The following is a 6,921-nucleotide window of genomic DNA, read 5'->3' as shown; positions in this document are numbered from 1 at the left end:
GAACCGGGACTAATGGGGTTGAGACCTTTAGTCCCGGTTCGTGCCACGAACCAGTACTAAAGGTCCCATTTTCAAACTCTACCCCCCTTGTGGATCGCCTTTTCAGTTTTTAAAAAAATAAAAGAAAATAATGGAAATGTCAAAAAAATAAAAGAAAATAAGTTTCTCATGTGATATGTGGTCTAGTTGTTGGGAAAATTTGCAAATGTGAATTTTGACTTTATTTGCAAAATCTCTCTGAAATTTGTAAAAATGGGCATAACTTTTGCATACTAACTCGGATGAAAAAGTTTTTTATATGAAAAATCGTCTACTCGAAAAGTTACATCCAAATTTAACAGGGGGGGGACCCGTTAAACATTTTCAAAATCCTCAAAAACCTAATAGAAAAAAAGTTACGGGGCTTTTAAGATCTAGAGTGGAAAAAATTGAAAAAAATTCAAACAGTGGGCAAACTGTGGTTAAACAATGGTCAAACTAATTTTCTAGAATATTAGTGTTACTAAATAATTATTTTAGTTATTTCAATTTTGGTCAAATCTGGTCAAACTGTGGTCAAACAATGGTCAAACTAATTATTCAAGAAATATTAGTGTTACTAAATAATTATTGTTTTTTAAAACAATAGTTTCAAACTCAAACAGTGAAATGTGTCACTTCATGCTCAAGCAAAATTCCTGAAGGTTAATAGCATTGACATCTTACTATTGTCAAGAAAACAACAAGTGCAGACTTGGAGCGAGGGAGAATAGAACCCGGAAGTTAAGCGTGCTCAGGCTGGGGGAGTGGGAGGATGGGTGACCGTTCGGGAAGTTAGATGATTTGGAATGATGAGGGGTGATTAGAGGATACATTGAGAAGTGATGAGGGGTGGTGATTACAGACTAGAGGTTAAAATAATTCAGAAGTTTGAAAATAAAAAAATTCAAAAAAAATTTCAAAAAAAATTCATAAAATTTCCTTTAGTCCCGGTTGGTGTTACCAACCGGGACTAAAGGTGGAGCTCCACGTGGCCGCACCCTTTAGTCCCGGTTCTGGATTGAACCGGGACTAAAGGGTCAGGGCATTAGTACCGACACTTTAGTCCCGGTTCAGGAACCGGGACTAAAGGCCCTTATGAACCGGGACTATAGGCCCTTTTTCTACCAGTGATCGCATCAACTTGGCATGCTCTTCGTTTCTGAACAGACGTTTCAACCGTGGTATTATAGGAGCGTACCACATCACCTTCGCAGGAACCCTCTTCCTAGGGGGCTAGCCGTCAACATCACCAGGGTCATCTCGTTTGATCTTATACCGCAATGCACCGCATACCGGGCATGCGTTCAGATCCTTGTATGCACCGCGGTAGAGGATGCAGTCATTAGGGCATGCATGTATCTTCTCCACCTCCAATCCTAGAGGGCATACGACCTTCTTTATTGCGTATGTACTGTCGGGCAATTCGTTATCCTTTGGAAGCTTCTTCTTCAATATTTTCAGTAGCTTCTCAAATCCTTTGTCAGCCACAGCATTCTCTGCCTTACACTGCAGCAATTCCAGTACGGTACCGAGCTTTGTGTTGCCATCTTCACAATTGGGGTACAACCCTTTTTGTGATCCTCTAACATGCGATCGAACTTTAGCTTCTCCTTTTCACTTTCGCATTGCGTCCTTGCATCGACAATGACCCGGCGGAGATCACAATCATCGGGCACATCGTCTGGTTCCTCTTGATCTTCAGCAGCTTCACCTGTTGCAGCATCATTGGGCACATCGTCTGGTTCCTCTTGATCTTCACCAGCTCCCCCCGTTGCAGCATCACCGTATTCAGGGGGCACATAGTTGTCATCGTACTCTTCTTCTTCGCCATCTTCCATCATAACCCCTATTTCTCCGTGCCTCGTCCAAACATTATAGTGTGGCATGAAACCCTTGTAAAGCAGGGGAGTGAAGGATTTTCCGGTTAGAGTAAGACCTCGTATTCCCACATTCAGTGCATGGACAACACATAAAACCATTCTGCTTGTTTGCCTCAGCCGCTTCGAGAAACTCATGCACGCCCTTAATGTACTCGCGGGTGTGTCTGTCACCGTACATCCATTGCCGGTTCATCTGCGTGCATTATATATAATTAAGTGTCCAAATTAATAGAAGTTCATCATCACATTAAAACCAAAGTGCATACATAGTTCTCATCTAACAACATATAGCTCTCCAGAGCATCTAATTAATTAAATCATACATTGAAACTATGTAAAACATTTCAATGCGAAAACAAATGCGATCATAATCGCAACCAAGGTAACAATTGATCCAACGGCATAATGATACCAAGCCTCGGTATGAATGGCATATTTTCTAATCTTTCTAATCTTCAAGCGCATTGCATCCATCTTGATCTTGTGATCATCGACGACATCCGCAACATGCAACTCCAATATCATCTTCTCCTCCTCAATTTTTTTTTATTTTTTCCTTCAACAAATTGTTTTCCTCTTCAACTAAATTTAACCTCTCGACAATAGGGTCGGTTGGCATTCCCGATTCACATACATCCTACATAAATAAAATCTATGTCACGTTGGTCGGCATAATTTTCATAAACAATAAATGAACCAATAGTTATAAAGATAATATATATACCACATCCGAATCATAGACATGATGAGGGCCGACGGGGGCGGATACCAAAACCATCGCACTATATAAGATGCAATAATAAAAGTAAGAAAATAATACAAGTATCTATGTAAACATGCAAGTAAGAATATTTTTCCTTTCAGAAAGAAGATAAAACAAGAGGCTCACCACGGTGGTGCCGGCGATGAGCTCGGCGCGGGTGACCGACGGCGGTGAAGACGGGGACGGGGCGTGACGGACCGCTAAACCTAGACAAATATTATGGAAAATGGAGCTTGGAGGTCGAGCTTGGAGAGGAGAAAGCTTAAGTAGTGTGGCTCGGGCATTCCATCGAACACCTTGTGTGCATAGGAGGTGAGCTAGAGCACCACCAAGCCCTCTCCCCCTCGGCCAGAGAAAAACAGAGCACTGGGGTGCTCTGCTCGTGAGCGAGGGGTATATATAGGCACCTCATTGGTCCCGGTTGGTGGCATGAGCCGGGACTAAAGGGGAGCCTTTGGTCCCGGTTCAAGCCACCAACCGGGACCAATGGTGGTGGGCCAGGAGCGAGGCCCATTGGTCCCGGTTCATCCCACCAACCAGGACCAAAAGGTCCAGATGAACCGGGACCAATGGCCCACGTGGCCCGGCCGGCCCCCTGGGCTCATGAACCAGGACCAATGCCCACATTGGTCCCGGTTCTGGACTGAACCGGGACTAATGGGCTGAGCCGGCCTGGACCAAAGCCCTGTTTTCTACTAGTGTTAGTTAGGGGGCGTGGGCCCCATCACTCAGTGACTAGTTAGTACTAATTAACTAACTAATTTAACTAACCTTTTAATTAATTATTTTTATTTAGAAAAATGTTTATTTAACAAAAAAAGCGATGGGGCCCGCGTGTCAGAGACACTGTGTGCCCAGTCAGCACAATTGACCACGGTCAACGTGGTCAACTGGGGCCAGGGGGCCCACGGGCAGTGACCCAGAGGCGGGCCCCAGGGGTGCCACGTCGACGGCGGCGAGCGTTTCGCCGCCGGCGACCAAAACAGCGGCCGGGCTCGCCGGACTTCACCGGGAATCGCGCACAGGGGGTCATTTGGCCCGGGACTTGGTGCGTTCGAACGAGGAGATCCCGCCGCATCGCGTGGTGAGGCCGGCCGGAGCTAGAGCTGCCGGAAACGGCGACGGCGATGAGTGGAGGCGGTGGTGGCGTTCGGGACCTCATCGGGATCATGCTCACTACAAGAAATATGTCAACTTGTGACCTTGACTATTGGTCACTAAAAGGTCATTGTTTTTCATTTGCGACCTTTTTTTGACCAAAAACAGAAGGTCAAAAGCTGGCGGTCATAAACTAAAATTAACGACCTTCTCTGTGAGAAGGTCGTGGACGTTTACGACCAAAATATGCCTATTGTTTTGTTTTAGTCACTAGCAACCCCCCTAGGCCACGCAAGCATCCAGTGTGGCAAGCTGATGTGGCACAAGATTCAGCCCGTTCCAATTCGGTATTCTACATGGGCCTAGCCCAACGATTCGTCCTTTTTACTATATATTTTCTCTATTAATTTTCTCTAGCTACATGGGTTATTTTTTCTAATAGTTTTGATTTCTACATTGGCCTGACCGAACAATTGGGCCTTTCGTTTTTGGGCCATGGCCTTTTTGGCTCAACAATTACATTTCTTTTTTTAGTTACATTTCTTTTTTTAAGACAGATCCAATAGTCAGATGGGTTTGAGTGGGTCCCAATGGTCAGAGTCATGTTCTTCAAATTTTGATTTTCCAGTAAATAAAAACAAATATTTAAATCAGAACTGACTGAAAACAGAAGTAATACTTCAACAACCAAATTTGGCACCTTACAATCAAACATACACCACGTTTATAATCGAACATACTTCACATCAGGTTTACAACCACCAAGAACACAACTAAATATCAAAATATAACTATCTATCAGAGTATAACTAGCTCCAATGAGCTAGAACTCAATGCTTCTTCACTTCTTGGAGCCCACGACGAAACACGAATGAAGTACAGCATCTGCAAGTTATCAAACAATATGGTAAGGATCAAAATAAAGGCAAATCTAAAAGCACATTAACTTGTAGGCAGTCTCTGTGCATAAATAAACTAAAACAAGCAAAATGAGGCATAGAAATCAGTGGATACAAGTAGTTACTATCAGCAGCAAGTAAATACTACTCCAATCACATCAGGTTTACAATCCTATAAATGCGACATTTTTATCATGTAAGCATAGAAGGACAAATTAAACATCATTTAGATGTTTGAAACAAATAACCAGAATTTAACCGTTTGAACAGCAAAAAAATTGTTCCAGTAGATCATATCCGGTTTAAATTAATTCCTTTGACACCAATACACATCAAACAAGTATACATACTGATCAGGTTTAATTAGCACATAGAAGCCAAATACCAGTAACTGATGTTTAGTACACAAAGACATGATTCTGCTAAGTAGACAAGAAAATGGCTATCAGTGTATAAATAGCACATGATTTGTATACATAACTCCTGTGTTCAAGAACTTGATTAGAAAGCAGTACCCTAAAGAAAGTAGCAAGCAAACATTTTACTTCTGAAGAACGAAACCCGGATCAGCACCTTCACCATGACCGCAAGCTTGACCTGGCTATGCATACTTTAAAACAAAGGGCATTTGATTAGGCGAAGGAAAACACTTTAATTCAGCTAATGTATATTCTGTAGCACATAATTCAACATCATGCAAATGCACTATAGACACTGAAAGAAGAAAACACATACCCACATTGTTATATATAGTTCTGCTAGGGAATTTTAAAAACATAATCAAATGCAAATAGGAAGAACACCAAGATTGGTTTCTGTACGAAAATAAACTACAGCTAAAGGAAAGGTTACCGATGAAGAAAAAATCTTGATATACAAAGGTAAGCTCATTGTGCATTTTCTTTTTCAATGTGATACACAATAAGCATAAGTAACCACCAAAATCTCTCAATACCGATCATTAACTAGAGACCTTCCGGGACACAAAGCCCTAACAGCCATGGCATCGAATAGAAGAGTTGGTGTGCAAAGAAAAAGCGACTACCTCTCAGGGGCCGTAGACGGCGGCGATGACCCTGGTGTTGCCCATCTCGAACAGCGCCGACCCGTCGGCCCTGGAGAAGATGTCGACCTCGCCCTTGAGCTGCCGCATCTGCAAGGCAAGGCAGCAAATAGGAAGAATCATAGGCAGTCGAGCCAGCATGAAGAGGATGAGGTTGCTCTGCTGTGGACAAGAAGATTTTAGCTAGGTATGATTGTTAAAAGAAATCAACAAGACAGTGTAACAGTAGCAAACAGTATTCAGAGCATCATTACCCAGTCATACTCTCCGCGGACCCTTTCCACTCCATACTCCATGCCTACATACACTCCAGCAACAGCACCTGCAGATTAACAGAAGAAGCATCCGAATGTGTCAGCGAACATAAGAAGAAACGGATGAGTGTTTGGCGCCACTGCATTTATATCAGCCAAATAAAACAACAGAGTAATACGCTTCTACTTGGTTACCCCAATATGCGCCAACAACAGAGTTGGCGGGACAGGAACTGCAGCTGCAGCTGCAGGCTGAGGAGCGGGAGCTGCAGGAGCACCATTAGCCCGACGCGCTGCTCTGGCAAGCTTACGCCGGCGCTTGTCCTCCTTTTCAGCAGCTGTCTGGGCGGACTTTGCAGCATGTTTCTCGGCCACCCTGGCACGCCCGATGGCGTACCGCTCCTGCTTCCTTTCCTCCAGCCTGCGCTTCTCAGCCTCCTTCTGGTCGCTGGTTGGGGGTGCAAGTTTTATGCGGCGCTCCGCAGTCGCCTTGTGGCTGGCCTTCTTGGCCTCACGCTTGGAGACAGGGTCCAGGCGCTCCATCTGGAGACTGATAGACAATAAATCACACTGTTAAACCCTGGAAAATCCATGTACTCTGCAAAAGATATATTATACAGTATTTGACTAGCAAGTAGCAACCAGGCCTGTGTAACTTTTACTAATTCAAACATGTGTTAAAAATACTCAGTAATACACAAAACTGCAAGCTAAGAGTTATCCAAATACTAGTAACTCACAGCAGGTAGAAAGAACATTTATATAGAGTAGCCTTAAACAAAACTAGGCAAACATCATGCTCAGAGTTATACAAAGAACTAACAAATAAGCACATTTTCAAGAAAAAAATAGATGGTACAGAGCACCATGTTCATAGTTGCCTGCACAAACTGCAAATGTGCTTCAACAAATAATTAAATGGTTTAGGGAATCAAAACTTCTT

At 43.3% G+C, this 6,921-nt stretch overlaps 1 long non-coding RNA gene across 1 annotated transcript; it reads right to left on the bottom strand.

Annotated features, from left to right (window-relative positions):
- Positions 1-5,712: 5,712 nt before the first annotated feature.
- LOC119316940 lies at positions 5,713-6,209 on the bottom strand. The gene is made up of 3 exons (XR_005153418.1): positions 6,174-6,209; positions 5,979-6,046; positions 5,713-5,814 (listed from the first exon to the last, which is right to left on the bottom strand). It is a non-coding gene; the product is annotated as an uncharacterized LOC119316940 (long non-coding RNA).
- Between the last annotated feature and the right edge of the window lie 712 nt (positions 6,210-6,921).

Source organism: Triticum dicoccoides, chromosome 6A (genome assembly GCF_002162155.2).
Source record: "Triticum dicoccoides isolate Atlit2015 ecotype Zavitan chromosome 6A, WEW_v2.0, whole genome shotgun sequence".
NCBI classification, from domain to species: domain Eukaryota; kingdom Viridiplantae; phylum Streptophyta; class Magnoliopsida; order Poales; family Poaceae; genus Triticum; species Triticum dicoccoides.
The sequence above is the reverse complement of the archived record's forward strand: the minus strand, read 5'-3'. Positions and strand labels throughout refer to the sequence as shown.